Genomic DNA, 16,746 nt, shown 5'->3' on the forward strand with positions numbered 1-16,746 from the left:
TTTTGCATCCATCAGCTGTATATATTCTGTTATTCTCGTGGAATATTCTCTTAGAACTCTGGCAGTGACCACTGTAGCGTTGCTTAGATCCTAACTAATGGATCTTTTCCTATGCCAACTTTTGAAGCCAGGAAACTGACCTAGTGTATATGGCTAAGCCATCTGGGTAACAGCAATTCAGGATCTCTGTGCTTAACCATCACAATTTACCTTTTGGGGTAACCCATAGCAGAACAATTCTACCACTTGTAATTAACTAAAATGCAAAGGCATTCTCATTTGACCTTCATCATTTTTAAAATGTGCAGGTTTTAAGGTACCATAAGATTACTTCACATTAAAGGAAAACTCTGAGCTCTGTTTAAACGGAGAGACAATTTCATATGTTTCTTACCATTTTGGTTCTTACCGATGCATCCCAGTACAGTGGGACCATGTTTATGTCACATTGCTCCATTTACGCCTTGGCCCTTAGTGTACTGATTTCAAATGCATTTTTAATAGTCTTTGGCTGGGGCACCTCTGCAAACAAAAACAACTACCAAAACAACAGCTGAGTCTTCTCTTTGAAACGGTAACTCTCTCTTACACCTTTGTATTATTGCTGCAATAGGCATTTAAAGAAATGCTTAATATGCCAGATGTATAATTCAGATTCAGAACAAATTAATGTTCTGCCTTTAAAAGAAATTATTTGTGTTTGAAAAGCAGATGCTTGGATTTCTGACACTTCAAGACTGATTCACTTCAGTATTTAGATGCTTTTTATATTGAGTCACTTTGAATCTCTTTATAAATAACTGTTCGGGGACTAAACAATTGCAGTCAAGTATTCATTATTTTGCTCCTTTTGGTTTGGTTAGAGGCGTGGGGGAGATTAGTGAATGTCTTCTAAGAAAACATCACCTGACGCATGCATACAACATACACACCTTTTAATGGCCTTTCCACACAGTTAGGATTCTGTACAATTGCATATTTGATGCAAACATTTGCCTTCTTCCTGCAACACAGCTATGTGTAACATCTAGTTCAGCACTCTGATATCACAATGGCCAACCTATAGGAAGCCTGAAAGCAGGACATATACCTTACAATAACCAGAGCAATTATATTAGCACAAATCAAACCAACACTAGTTTATTTTTTCCTCTCTCTTAGCAAAAAGGATTTGAGCCTTTGACAGCAATATTCCCATTTAGGTTTTTATACCAGCAGTGACAACTCATCTCAGTCCTGGTATTCCACCTCCATGTGGGTTGTTGGGAAGCAGTTAATCTTTCCCCATCCCACCCCTAGAGATTGCTGCAACAAGCAACAACCCTTTTCTTCAACTTTCACCTCCCTAAGTGCACGTGTACGGTGCACACACGTGCACGGTGCACACACGCACACACACACACACACACACACACACACACACACACACACAAAAACACCTGGAATATACCCCATACACTTGCCATACATTGGTCTCTCATAACTCACATTTTCTCAACCACCTGCAATATGGATATACCAATGGTGGTTTTTATTTGAATTTACAACAGCAGAGTATTATTTTTAATGGTTAAGGGACCCCTGACCATTAGGTCCAGTCGTGACCGACTCTGGGGTTGCGCGCTCATCTCGCATTATTGGCCGAGGGAGCCGGCGTATAGCTTCCAGGTCATGTGGCCAGCATGACAAAGCCACTTCTGGTGAACCAGAGCAGCACATGGAAACACCGTTTACCTTCCCGCTGTAGCGGTTCCTATTTATCTACTTGCATTTTGACGTGCTTTCGAACTGCTAGGTTGGCAGGAGCTGGGACCAAGCAACGAGAGCTCACCCCATCACAGGGATTCGAACCGCCGACCTTCTGATCAGCAAGCCCTAGGCTCAGTGGTTTAACCACAGCGCCACCTGGGTCCCAATTTTTAATGGTTACGTACTCACAAAAACAATTCCATTTTTTGCATGAAGTTAAAACCTGAGTTAAACACAAACTCCTGTTTTTGCTACTACCTTTTGCTTTTGGGTGGTCACTGCTGCACTAAAATCCTGGGTTTTTCAGTTGCTTCCTCTGGGCAACAATAACAGAAAAGGGGGAATTCTAGAACAGACCAGAACTTAGCTTTCTTCTTTCAGAATGAAGCAGGCAGTCCATTTCTACTTTTATTTTATTTTTAATCTAGAGAGGAAATTTAGAGTGACACATGCATCAAGAAAGATCCGCCACGGGCTGAAAAGTGAACCAGGAAGTCCTCTCTCCATTGTTTATTTTTGGATCTTCCTTGGACTTGTATGTCTCTAAATTTCTTCATAGTAGACATCAATCACAGCTGTGACTTCACAATGGCTTTGAACGGTGCCTGAAAATTTAGTTTCCTGTATTTGCATGTGTAGACTTTTTAACTACCCCCCCAATAAATTCAGACAAGACTCAAACTTTTGGTTTGGTTTTTGGCAGAATTTAGGCCACAACTTTATTGATTACAATCAAGTGAGTGGTTGCATAGGCTCTGGTTTGACTAGCTCCCTGCACCCTTGCAGGTAGCGCTGACCCAGGGCTCCAACCATAGATCAGCCTTGGGTGAACACCTGGGACAGTGGAAAGCAGGAGCCCTGCGAGTCCTCCACCCGGATACCCCCTGTACTCAGGCTCAGTGACGTTCCTACCCCAGCTGGTACCGCGCATGCGCACTCTACAAGGGGCGGCTCGCAAGAGGCGGCTTGCTTTGCCCAACTCAGGGAGGGAGGGGAGAGCAAGACAGCGGCCTGTCACCTCCCCAGCCCAGCGAGCTTTGCCCGCGCGCGGAGCTTGCTAGTCTGGGGAGAGCGAAGCAGCGGCTCGTCACCTCCTCAGCCCAGCGAGCTCAGCCTCTGCATGCGCCCCCCCGCCCCGCCAGTCACTGTTGAGTGGCAGATGGCAGGCAGCATCATCTGGGCGGCCTCGCCGCAGCCACCGCTGTCGATGGAGGTGCAGAGGGGCCAGGGGGCACTGCCCCCCACAGAGTGGAGCACAGGGCAGCCCGCCCCCATTGCGACGCCCCTGCTTAGTCTCAGGGCACAACCCCTCACAGGGAAGACCAACGAGTGAGTCTGTGGATTCCTTTAATGGAATACCCATTGCATAGGGATGGCCAGAGTGCTCTGCCACCCCTATCACCTGAACAAGAGCCTATCCGCAACCTTACAAGTTGTGACGATTTGCTATGTGACAGGCGAAACCCAAATGGCACCAGCCAATCAGCCAAGTGGGGAAAATTCCTGCCATGCCCCTGTCCCAACGACAGATGACACACGACAGCATAGCAAGGTCAAGCGCAAGCCCCAAATATAGTGAGAGGTGCGCGGGTGTTCCGATCCACTGAGCCCCAAAGAGGAAGATCAGGGACATGTGCAGGGGCTTAAATAGAGGTCCCTCGATCGATTTAGCTGGCATCCCATTGGTCAAATTGCACCCAGGATCGAGGGACCTCCAATAGGGTGTTGTGGCCACCCAAATGTTCCCACCCACAACACAGGGTCTAGTTGCCAGGTCACAGCTCAACAAGTGCCCTCTTGTAATAGGGAGGACCCAATTTTCCACTAAGTGAGCTCAAAACTTTTTTTTTACTGAAAGTTCAGCATCTGGACCCCCATTGGTTCTGGGCCTATAGAGAGGTACATTTTGTACCTGCTTCTCAGTGGCCCCTATTTAAAATACCGCTGCTCTATTCTTCTTACTTTCATCTTGTCAACAGATGTAGTTGCATTTTCTTGCGATTCATGAGCTGAGAAAACCTAACTCTGCCATCTTAAAAAAAGAAGTTGGTTCAGAAATCATATTGATGATATGCCAGATGAGGTTTAATGACATGCCATGTTTTACTGCAATGTGGAGTACCCATTAACCTCTAGTAATTTATATTTTATGCTATCATGGCAATGTTTTGCCATGACAGTGCTATTAGTACACACAAAAGTACCATGGAGAATTTTCCATTCAAAACAAAGAGAATATGGGATATCTTAGGATCTGGCAACATTTTCATTATTATAGAGCAGAAAATTACTGACCTGGGATAATTATTGATGTAACATTTTCAGGGTGACCATAATATAAATTGGGTAAGCTATCGCATTACTGCAAAAGTGTTTTTCAGGCTGCAATTCTAGACACTTACATGGGAACAAGCCCCATTGACTCAACTCAGTAGTTATACAGTAGTTACTTATGAAGAATCCATTGTAAAACTATGAATATTTCTGTCTTTTAGTTCAGCACCCTTAACAAGCCATTACCTTTTAAAAAACCGAATACGTTCAGCCAAGATTTGGCCTAAAGAATCTCCATGGTATTTGATATCTCAGATTTGAAGTTCCAGTCCAATACTGCTCTCAGGATTGATTTAGAGCCCCATTGCTCACATCTAAATGATGGACGTCTATATGATGTCTTCCTGCTATGTTGCTGCCACCATTACCAATTATAATGTTTATCATACACATATACAATGCATACAGTATGTTTGTGCATGTTCACGTGCCACACAATTACAATTGTGTTGGGTGTGAGTAGACAGTATAAGAGGACTTATTGGGGGGGGGGGACACACAAGTCTGTAATATCTGTATTTTGGCTTTGGATAGGGTTATTATAAATTTCTGGACAGATCCAAACACCAGTGATGCAAATAAATTACCTGTTATCCAACCCTTATACTTAACTATTTCCCATACACCTGGGAGGGGAAACTGCTTATTTTGCCATAATATTTAAAATATCAGGAACTGTTCATATGAACAATTCTGATGTACCCACTTGTCAGAAATACAGTATATAGGTTTTATTTAAACCTTCATGTTACCCTATATACGGAAAGATGATTCAAGTTAATATTTGGGTTCGTATATGCACACCTATAGTTTGTATAAGAAATGTGCTGTAGCATGTTAAATATTTCAGTGTTTTGATTCCCTATTTCATGTAAAGCTAATCAGTCATTAAATTGCATTTATCTTCCATTACATTCCTCATACAGCATCTGTGTCTTGTCAGGTCATGTTTCTTCACTTAACTGTTTATTATAAAATGTGAATGTTTAGGCAAAGCAGAACCTTGGTTTGTTTTAAGGATTTTGTTTACAGACATGTCTTATTTTTTTTCTTCTCCAGGTAATTCAGTATAGAAACTTGTAGACAATAATTTGACACTGGACAAATTGCCGTTAGAAAATTATTGATAATACAAAATGATTCATGAGTTATTTCCAATATAGAAGCCCACAAAATATTTTATGTGAAAAATAACAGTGAAGGCATTACCATGAACAGCTATTGCCCTATTATTTTAACAATCTGGTGTTATTGTCTATTGTCCTAAAAGTTCTTTTTGAAATATGTTGTTGATATTTTCGTTTTCCAAGTAGAAGTTCACTGTGCTGTTTTTTGAGGGAACTTTGGTAACACCAGTTAGACATTTGATGTTAATTCATAGCTTAGAAGGCCTTACTTTGCATTCTAACATTCATTTTTCTCACCTATTTATGACATGTAGGCAGTATACCATTTTAGACAGGGATCGGTGATGGTTTTCAGTTTTCCAATACCATTCATTTGCTAGAATTGTTGTTTTTTCCCCTACATCTGCAGCTTGGCCAAAGAATTTGAGCTGGTGCAGATTGTCAGTCTCCACTGAAGACCATATGGAGTTTAGATCCTGTATCAGCTGGGGGAGTTCTAGGAATAAAAAGCTGAGTTACTAAATTATCTCTTATATTTCCAAGAAAAGAGGAGTGAAGTCTTTCACAATACAACCATAAGACCTCTTGTGTACAAATTCAGCAACGCATCAACGTTCTGCAGACAGAGATTAAAAATAAATGCAGACCAGCTACAAGATAATAATGATGGTTGCGCAGACAGTGCCAATGAAAGAGAGCAACTGTCCATCATCACTAATTCAGCAATTCCACCACTAATTCCACCCCCTTTCCTTACAATTTCCTTTCTCATAGCACACAAAAGAGTGCTGAATCCGAGATTTTGGGGGTCATCTGCAAAGTGCTTTTAGTGTTCCCCTTATTCTGTAATGAGGTAGGGCATGTGAACAGTAATTCTCCCATGCTCTCTTCAGCCTTCTTGCGTATCAACATCTACAGTGTGGCTAGCAGCCCCTTGCCCAGGCATCCCCAAACTTCGGCCCTCCAGATGTTTTGGACTACAATCAGGGCCGTCTCAAGCATGTCGGGCGCCCGGGCGCCCTGGTGCGGAGATTGCTCCAGCGCCCCCGCCCTGGTGCGCCACCCAGCCTACCCCTAGAGCCGGCCCTGACTACAATTCCCATCTTCCCCGACCACTGGTCCTGTTAGCTAGGGATCATGGGAGTTGTAGGCCAAAACATCTGGAGGGGCGAAGTTTGGGGAGGTCTGCCCTTGCCAGTCTTAGGAGAGCTCCTGCAAGTGTCATGCACAAGGAATGCTTCTCCAATCAGGGAAGGGTTGTGTGTGTGCATCAGAGTTCCTGGATAGCAGTGGCTAGCCACAACCCAGTATTCTGAGCGTTTTGCATAATTTATTTGATTATTATATTTATATGCAGGTTTTCCCATAGATTAATTTGCTCAGTGTTCTACAGTGGTTACATGGATGTGTTAATTGTTTACCAGTATTACATGTTTTAAGGTTGTGTGGGTTCCTCTCATGTTTTACAATAGACCTCTTTGTGGAGAACCTTCTCTTGTTTGTAGCTTGTACTTACATAGATATTAAAATCGTAAGGGATGTATTCAACTAAGTAGGTGCACTAGCAGGAGCCAGCACAATGAGTCCTGCTCATGCAACAGGACTTTCCCCCCTCCTGTCTCCCTGCTTCCCCCATAACTGGCCTGAGGGTCTGTCTGGAGAACTGCCCAAAACAGTGCAAAGGGGAGGAGAGATGAGATGTTTCTATCAGGCAAGCTGAAAAGTTTACACTGATGAAACAATGGGAAGAGTACAACATTGAGTTCTTCCTTAGATGCTGTAAGGATGGGTCTCCTTTAATTGTCATGGGTAAGTATCCTGGACAGTGCCGGATTTATGTGTAAGCTAAACAAGATATAGCTTAGGGCCCCACTCTCTTGGGGGGGGGGCAAAAACTGAAAGGAAAAAAACACCTGGATGTACATTTCCAAAATATTTGATAAATAAATAAATAAAAGGAAACCTACGTACAGCAACAGTGTTTTGTGTTGGGTAGGCTCCTATGATGTAAGAAATGGCCCCCGCCTGCTAGCCTGCTCCCTAAAATATCACTCATTTATTCATTTCTAACAGCGACAATTTGTTGTTGACAAAGGACAGCTGGACATATAAAGGGCCCCGTTACTTTCAGTAGCTTAGGGCCTCATCAAACTAAATCCGGCCCTGATCCTGGAAGCCATTTCTGTGTGTGTTTTTAAGAAAAAACAATTTAAATGAATGGGAACTGCACAAGAGACATTTCCAATGGACTTTACTTATGTTAACAAAATTTATTCTATCTATTTCATAGCCTACTGCAATAATAAAATGAGCAGGTATATCCATGGTAGCATTCCAGTGATACAAAGAGAATCCTAGTTGTAGTAGTTGAAGCCAAAGCAGTCAACACAATAGCACCATTTCACGCACATGTCCAAACTCTAGAAGTGGTTTCTAAATGCACTATTTACTTGACACTTGATTATTGGAAATACTAATTAGCAACACACTCCCCATTGACTGGGAAGTTTGGCCACCAGAGTAAAGGCTGTCAAGCTGCTACTGCCTGATATAATTCAGACAGCCCACCAAAATTCTGCATGTCCTAGCTTCACAGTGAGAGATTAGGACATGTTGTTGGTTAAAGAAACGTTTTTCAGGATTTAATTGTTTTGTATTTGAGGAAGGAAAAACTTTCTAAAATTAACCATGTGAAGTTGGCTTGTGCATCACCGCATCCAAATAAGATTATTCTAATTCTACATTACAAGGGAAGGAGTTGCTAAAACGAACAAGATTGAATTATACACATATCATTTAGCTTCCTTACTGTATCTCTCTCTCCCCCCCCCCTGCCATCACCCCCAAAGTAGAAAATTAAATGCTACACTTGACTAAATACTGGACTAGAATCTTGCACATGCAGGAGTCAGCTTTTTGGCACAATATCAAAAACATCATTTGTGGAATACTAACAAAAATGGATGCAAAAAAGCTTAATCCTGCATATAGCAGAGGTTACAAATAATGGCCTGGCCACTCCAATCAAAATTTCTCAGAGCCCTACTGCAGGTTCCCAGGTGCGTCTCAAATGCCTGGGTAAGATTAGAAACAGGGCAAATGAGGGTTGAGGCTCATATCAGACCGATCTCAATTTATAAATGGCTGACCCTACAATCACACCCTCGAGGTCTGGCCCCTCTGATCCTTTGAGACCAATTTCAGTCCAGCTGGCAGTTTGAGGTCCAGGCCACTCTCCGGAAACTAGGCTTCTCACCCCAAGCCCTATTGGCCATGGGCATAGACCAAGCGAGATCCGAAGTCAGACAAAGAATTGTGGAAACGGAGAGACAGCTGGACAGCATGAGGTCCCCAGATTGCAATATAGCTGAAAATAAGAAATACGTTGCTGCCCCGGCAGCGTATCTCTTTTATCTTGGATCCAGAAACTCAAGAAGAGCCTTCACGCTCGCCCGAAGCTTGGCATTGCCCTCGCCAGTGCTGCTAGGCTCCTTCAGAAAGATCCCATGCGAGCAGAGACTCTGCTCCTGCCCATTAGGGGCGGTAGGCAGCCCTGAACATCTTTTTTAAAGATGCCCTCTGTTCGATAAGGTACACAGAGATACCATCTCCCCCATTCTGGAGAGCCTGGCCGACCTCCCAGATAAGGCCAAACTAAAGGCCCTACTATTAGGAAAGGAGCAAAAGTTAACTCGGACGGTAGCCAGATTCTGCACGCAGATCAGCAGGACCAGTCTCCCCCCCCCCCCAGAACAAGACAGCCATTGGAATAGCAAACTCGGTATTGGACTGTGGGAAGTAGTTCCTTTGCTCGGGTACGAAACTGAGAACTTTGAGCAGCACCAGGGGAAAGGCCAGCTGGACCCGCCCTCTGGAAACATAGCCCCTTCAAACTTACAGACTCTTATATCCACCCCGAATGACAACCCCCATAGCCTTGTAAAGCATTTTTATTTTTAATAGCTGGTATATGACCGTAATAAAGCTTGATTGATTGATAATGGACTGGCCACAATCTGGGAGCTGGCATTAGCAAGATGAGCAAGTACATTCCCATGGGTACCATTCATGGACCCAGTGAGTTATATGAATCAGCCCTCAGGTATCACTATGTGTTACATGTTTGCCCCAAGTTGTTGTGGGGGGATTGTCTCCCCCCCCCCCACAAAAGACCTTTTATTTTCTCCTCATAGAACAACCTTAATCTTTATTAGGAAACTGCTAATATGCATTGCTTCATAAGAAGAATATAGAATAACCAACTGCACTATACAAATTTTGAAACAAAGATCCTTCAAGGGAAGCCCCTGCCAGTTGCCATTTTAAAATCTGAGTTAAATAAATTAAATATGGGTTTGCTCTTTCCCAGCTCCCCATCCAGTTGATCCGATTTCTTAAGTTGTGGATCTCAAGTAACTTGAAACAAAAATAAAGCAAATTGCTCACAGTATAGGATTGCTGGTTGCTGGACAATCATTTTTGGCTGAGAAGGCATACAAAGCTTTAATTTATGAAGCCCAAAACTTTCCTTTTAAGCAGCTTTCAAGCTTTAGATACATGACATGGAACAAAGCAAAGCAGCGTTCTGAATTTATACATTAGGCCAGGCATCCCCAAATCTGCCCTCCAGATGTTCTGGCCTACAACTCCCATGATCCCTAGCTAACAGGACCAGTGGTCAGGGATGATGGGGATTGTAGTCCAAAACATCTGGAGGGCCGAAGTTTGGGGATGCCTGCATTAGGCGTTTCCTTTACAACCTTTCTGCTGATATTTTATTTGTTTTATTAAATTTATATCCCGCCCTTCTTCCCAAAGCAGCTCAGGATGGCATATGCTTCTGACAAACTAATATTTAAGGACATCTCCGACAAAAGGACGCATCTCAGTCAGCAGCTATCATGTACCAGGGTGCCAATCTTTGGAAGTTACCTTTTTCTTTCCTTCAGACTCATGTTCCTGTCTGTGATGGGCTAGTAAAGACATACAGTATACAGAATCAAAGCCCCAACAGGACTCTGAAAAGCATCCTCTGGAGACTGCCATTCTGAGCTGAGAAAGGACAGGGAAACATTGCTTAATCCTTCCCCACAACCCATTTTCCCAGTAAAAATAATTGAGTTTGCTTCTGTAGGGTACCAGATGTGCATATATGCAGATAAATATGCATCTAGAATGCTGACAGGTGCAAGAATTGAGGCTGAGAGAGCTGCTTGTGGGCCTTCATAGATGGAGGGACAACTTTAGCAGTGGGAGAACAGTTAAGTATTCCCTTCCCTTACTGCTTTCGCAGCCACAATTAGTCTATTGAGGCTGCTTTTAAAAAAAAGTTTTGGGATTTCACTACATTTGTGAGTAACATCTAGTAGACATTGGAAGAACTGCCAGTAAGGCCCTGTTCCATGTCAGCCATAAGGGAGTGACAGTCAGGAAGTGCTGTAAGGTGCCTATGGGACTCCCTGTCTCTGCTTTAGCATCGGGAGCCCTGCAACTATTCCACCTCAAACATACTCTTAAACTCCATATGCTAACTTGGAAACGTGTGACTTTAGGAAATGCAACATAAGCAACATGTACCACACCATGATAACCAGGCAGGTAAAGTAATTTAATGTAATAAAGAGAACAGAAGTAATACAGACACACAATTAAACATTAGAAAAATAAATAAAGATAGAAGATGCAAACTAGCTCACTGATAATATTGGCTTAGGGCCTGTTATGTACTGAGCTGAATCCTAGAACAATAGGATTCAGAATCAGCGGGAGCTACCCAATCCAACTCCAGGTGGAAGTGAATCCGCAACCTGATTGGCCTGCTGGAGCAGCCAATCAGGCGGCTGGCAGAAGTGAATCTGCTACCTGATTGGCCTGTAGGAGCAGCCAATCAGGCTGCAGGCAAAAGTCAATCCACAATATAATTGGCCCACAGGTGTAGCCCTGAAGTAGCCAATCACGCAAGGCCCATTGTGTAAATAATGTATATAAGCAGATGGTTTTGGGAAAAGAGCCATTCGTCTTCTCTTCTCCTCCTTGATGACTATGAGCTGAATAAAGAGCATGAAATTCACTCTTGACTCCGAGTATATTTCAGGGCCAGACCACACTTTCCCTCAGCAAATCCATAGTCTCAACCTCATGTTTTGCCAAGAAAAGTGTGGGTTTGGGGGCAGCCACAGAGGGACAGGGATGTATAACCCTTCCATAACCCTCCCCTGAAAATGCTCCATATTTCCCACTCAAATCTGATTTTGGAGCCTCGCCGCTGGGGGCGGGGAACACAACTTTATGTATGAGGGTATTTGCCAAGGAAATCAGTTAGCAGGAGATGAATTAAGTCCCCAGCCCCCATCATAAGAATCAGGAAGAAAATACAGGATTAGGAACTGTGTTTTCCTCATAATGTCTAATTCTACCCTAATCCTATGAGGTCAGTTAGTCTAAGAGACGGCAAGTGGCTTAATGCCATCGGACTGAATTTCATGACTGGGTATTTGAATGTGAGCTTCCAACATCAAAATACAGTACAATTATCTAGCCACTATTCCATTCTGGCTCACCTTACTTCCGATTTGCTTGCCCAACCTATTTCTTCATTATTGGCCATTTATGCATCCCATGGCAGTTGTCCAGATCCAATGTGATCTGTTTCCTGAAAAAAGCACTGCTTTATTTCTCTTTCAAACCTAGAATCTGTCCATGGGTTGTGCTCAGACTAAATAGAAACCAAGTAAATATTTCCCTGGCTATCACCATTTATGGATTCTTAGTATGGTGGACCAGTTCCCTTTCTCCCAAACCATCTTCACATTGGCTTAAAGCCCAGCAAAGTTCTTGGCTATTTTTGATTAATGCAATTATGGAAACCATGGGCATAATTGAACAGTGACAGCTGGAATTGAGAATACAGTTAAAACTCCACATGTGCATCAGGGAAAATAAAAGTGAAGTGGCATCTATGTCCTTCAATATGCAAACCTGGAAATAGGTAAGACTTTAAGCAGTTCTTTAAGCATTTTAACTAGATAGATTGTTGTCTCAGGTTTGTCCTTAGGCCATAGTGTCAGCAGAGCCTACAACACATTATTATATCAGATTTGAGCCTTATTGTTCAGTTCTGCTGTGCATTGTCCATCAGGTGCCTTGTGTGATATTTTTCCCCCACTATGTGAAAGGCGTTTGTGGCTGGAAGAGTGTTTGTTGCACCAGAAAAGGAATGCAAAAAAGTTAAATATGAAAACTTTACAAGCCTGAGAAAAAGTCTGAATCTGATACCTAGCTACGTAATCTATGTTTATTTAACTCAGTGATGACCAGTCTGCTAAACTCCCAGTGCATTGGCATATAGCAGGTTTTCTCCATCTTATATCCAAGGATTTCTTTCTCCAGGCCTCTTCGTGGCATTTGAAAGAATGATATTCCTGTTTAACTTGTGCCTCAGTTTGTAATAAGATCCACCCTGCAGCTGGATTAGTTTTTCAAATGTTCCTAAAATGTTGCTTAAATTTAAGCCAACCTACAATAACAAATTATATAGAGACAAAGAGATCAAACTGAATTTGTATTTTTTTATATAAAAAATATCCTCCAGTCCCCACCCCCAATTAAATTCCAGTTTCCAATACTTGTTTTGAAAACTCCGACTGTGTAACAAAACCATTCCCTTTGGAAGTGCAGACATGTAGGTGCTTGGATAGCGTAGAATGAAGCAAACGATCAGACTTTGATTTGTCTGCAAAGTTCTGCATCTTAACAACCTATTAGTACACTCACCCTATATTTAGAGTAATTTTAAGATACTTACGAGGAGCCTATGTGGTTAAGTGTAAGCCTTGTTGCCATTGTGAACTATGTGTGCTGGTGCCTTAGACAGCTGTCTGGTTTGTATGAAGCACTTCAACTACCATTTCAAAGTTTATTTGTTTGCGTGTTTGCTCATTTGTTTGGATGTTTTTCATCAAAAGACAGGCATTTTGATGTATGAATGGTTATATAGAAGAGGTGAACAGTGAGTTCACACGTTGCTATTAAGCTTCTTTACTTTAAATATGGATATCATGCTATTCTGCATGTATGTTAACTCAACTTTTTATGTAAAGGGAACCTGCAGAGCAGCCCAAAGTTTATCCCATATCATAGGTGCCAACTCCCTCGGGCCCTGGCTGCCTGAGCACCCACAGAATTTCCCATGAAGGGGCTGGTCACCATCAAATATCGGTGCCAAGCTGGCACTCCTGACCCATATATCACCAAGTCATAGCCCTGAAAGAAACATGTTAGCTGAGTTTGGCCTTGCATATTTTTAGTAAGTTAACCTTTCTCTAGAATGCAGATATATATAGTCTAGACCAGGGGTCACCAGACTACGGCCCGGGGGCCACATACGGCCCCTGAGGCTCTTTTATGTGGCCTCCGGGGACCCTCGCTGTCCGCTGCCGCCGCCCGCCCTTACAGACGCAGTGCGGTGTGGCTGCCAACTTCTGATCCGGAAAAGCGAGGGAAATAGCTTGTGCGCACGTGCAAGCATCATTTCCGGTGTACTTCTGGGTCGGAGGAGGCTTCTGCACACATGCACAAGCTATTTCCGGCGCTTTCCAGGTCAGGAGTGTGCCAGAAATAGCATTTGCGCATGCGCATGGGCGCGCACAGCCGTGCGCGCTCCCCCACCCTCCGGCCCACCATGCAATCGGCGCGGTGGGCATCCGACCCAAAGCCGGGTAAGTTTGGGGACCCCTGGTCTAGACATCAGTGCCTACCTTTCCCCCGGCCCTGCTTCTAACCTGATGCTGTTCATAATATCTAGTCAGAACCACCAGGTGACTCACTGTTCAGGAACTGTACCCACTGAGGCCCTGGTGGTGTTCATGGTAATTTGAACCATGGTGCTACGGTATTTGAATCACAAGCAGTCATGATTAAACAGTGGGACTGAGAGATCAGGTCCTAAAGTTGCCTGGTGTAAGGGAAATGAACACTAGTATTATGACAGACAACCTAGATGTTTGGTCAAATAATGAAAGGTGGGCTGCTGTGCTCAGTGTTGCCCAGAATAATTCTGTGGGAGGTTAGACTTATTCACAACATGCACATAGCTACAGCACTCTTCCCAAGAACTTTATTAGCCAGGTGCAGCACAAAACAGCATTGCCATTTAAAAAATGAATTGGGGCATTTGGTTGCATTTTTTCTTGCTTGAGAAATCCTCCATATGCCAGCCTGCAGGCATATGTATCTCTCGACAAGGCCACTTGAATGCCTTTGCATGGTACTTAAATTCCAAGGCAAGGGGAAACATTTGTATCACACCTATTATGCAATTGCAAAAGTGCCAGGATCCTTAAGCAGAGTACCAGAATGCGGCTACCCCACTATTCCCATTTATCTGACAAAGATCTGACCTTGAAGCATTTCAACTAGAGGAAACCCTCCTGTGAACAGAAAGTATTTCAATATCCATAGGCTTCTAACCAAGTTTAATTATGGACCATCAATAGCACAGCACACGTATAGTTGTCACCTTCACCTCTCCTCAGTCACAATCTAATAAAATGGAGGGGGAAATACTTGTCCCACTTCTGTAGTGCATGAGCTACATAAATAGCAGCTCTGTGTGTCTAACCTGATCCATGTAAACCAAGGCACTAGATGTACAGAATTGAGGACAATGCGTGTAAATGGCGGTTGGGATTGAGTAAGAACTCTCTGAGCTAAACCACACACTGACTATTTCCATGGCTCCCGGCTTGTTGTTTCTCCCAAAATAATATGTTGCTGGCCTGACTTTGCACTTGGAATGTTTCTCCCAGCTCCAGTGATGTGGTGTCATTTATATCACTTTATGGGGAAGGAGGGATAAATCACCAGCTGTTCAAAAGGGAAGGCTTTAATGGAAAGCCTTGAACTACTTTCAGGGTTTTTAACAGAATTCATACACACAACAGGCAAACCCAAAGCGTTTACAGCCTGCTTCAGCTTCACGCTTGTGGTCGATGACCTCAGCAGAGCCTCCCTTAGAAAATTATGGGCTTGACTTTGCTTCAAGCCCATTTCTGTCCCAAAGGAGCCAGGCGTATTTCGGTTCTTTGTCACCAACAGCATTCACATTCATTGCTCTGTTGGATCAACTACTGCACTGCAGCACGTTAGGGAACAGTAATCTGCTAGCCTGCAACACATTCCCAATACTCACAAGCAAAGAAGGCCAGGTTGGGGGGGGGGAGGTGGACAGGAAGAATCGGAGGGAAACCCATTTCCCCAACTTTTCCTCAATCTATTGGAAATAAATTGGGGGGGGGGAGTCCCCACCAAAATAAATTCTGTTCCCCCCTGGGCCCTCACACAGAGATTCAAAAAGTAGAGACTCAAAAGCCTCCTAAGCAATATCTGCATTGTGTTGTAATACTGACAATACAAGTTGTTGGTAGTGAATCATAACATTAATATGAATTCGATTAAGATGTGATTATTTGCTTGTTAGCACATTAGCAAGGCAGAACCTTTAAATACAGGTAGTTTAAGGAAAGAGAAACAGCTACACACATCATATATGCCAAGACACACCACTGCCTTGACCTTAAACGCACGTGTCCCTCAGGTTTAAAGGGCAAGTCTACATTTGGCTTCTTTGGGGCACCAGGTGTTCCTGTTTAGCTTGCATCTGATCCCAGCAACCTGAGCTAAATCTACAATGCTGTCTCATCTGTCTAAATAGCAAATGGGAATGAAAGCAAATCTACCAGAGGCTGCTGCATCTATATGATGCAAGCTGCAACGCTGGCACAGGATTTCCCAATAACCCATGGTTCCATTCTTTTGGTGGCAACAGCTCTCTCCCTTCTGTAGTGGTATTAAAATGTCACACTGGAAACATGAAATTTTTCTGTGCAGGTATGCCTTGTGTTTCTTGCTGTTTCTCATCAATCAGTTGATTGGCCAGTGGAATAGGCCTACATTTTCGAGGCCCTAAAGCTTGAACTGTTATAGGGATTCCTTCGCAGCCAGCAACAAGGTCTGGGTAACCACTGTTTTCTTCAGTGAGGTTGTTCCATGACACATTGCCACATATATATATTTTTTGGTAATAAAAACACCTTTACTACTGCATGTCATATTTTGAATAAAATTGCTGTACTGGATTATCTCGCATGTCAAAGGCACGGGTGTGAATAAGACTTTTCCAGTTATAGGGGGGTGCAAATTAGGGAAACGTTACATGCAACATAAAATGATTTGAGTCGTGCAACTTGTATTGGGTCTACTAGACCCAATTTTTAAAAAAAGTAATGTGGACTAAAGTCACTTCTGGGGCACCTATGGGACTGGGGGCCCTGAAGCTTAAATTTCATTAGTTTCATAGTAGATCCACCCCTGGGACTAGGTGGACTGTCAGCATCCAAAGGAAAGCTTGAGGTAGTGCAGAAAGGAAGATAACTGCCCATCCTATGAGTTTGATGAATCAGTAAGATCAGTTTAGATTTTAGAAGATGGTGGAAGAATCATGAATCCCAGCATTGGCAACAGACATCCTTGGACCCAC

General features: G+C 43.2%; 1 protein-coding gene across 2 annotated transcripts in view; it reads left to right on the top strand.

Moving 5' to 3' along the window:
- The window catches only part of SOBP (sine oculis binding protein homolog), a 144,257-nt gene that overhangs the window by 122,740 nt on the left and 4,771 nt on the right, over positions 1 to 16,746 (top strand). The gene's annotated exons all lie outside the window — the stretch shown is intronic.

This window comes from Zootoca vivipara, chromosome 3 (assembly GCF_965207765.1).
Source record: "Zootoca vivipara chromosome 3, rZooViv2.hap1.1, whole genome shotgun sequence".
Classification (NCBI taxonomy): Eukaryota; Metazoa; Chordata; class Lepidosauria; order Squamata; family Lacertidae; genus Zootoca; species Zootoca vivipara.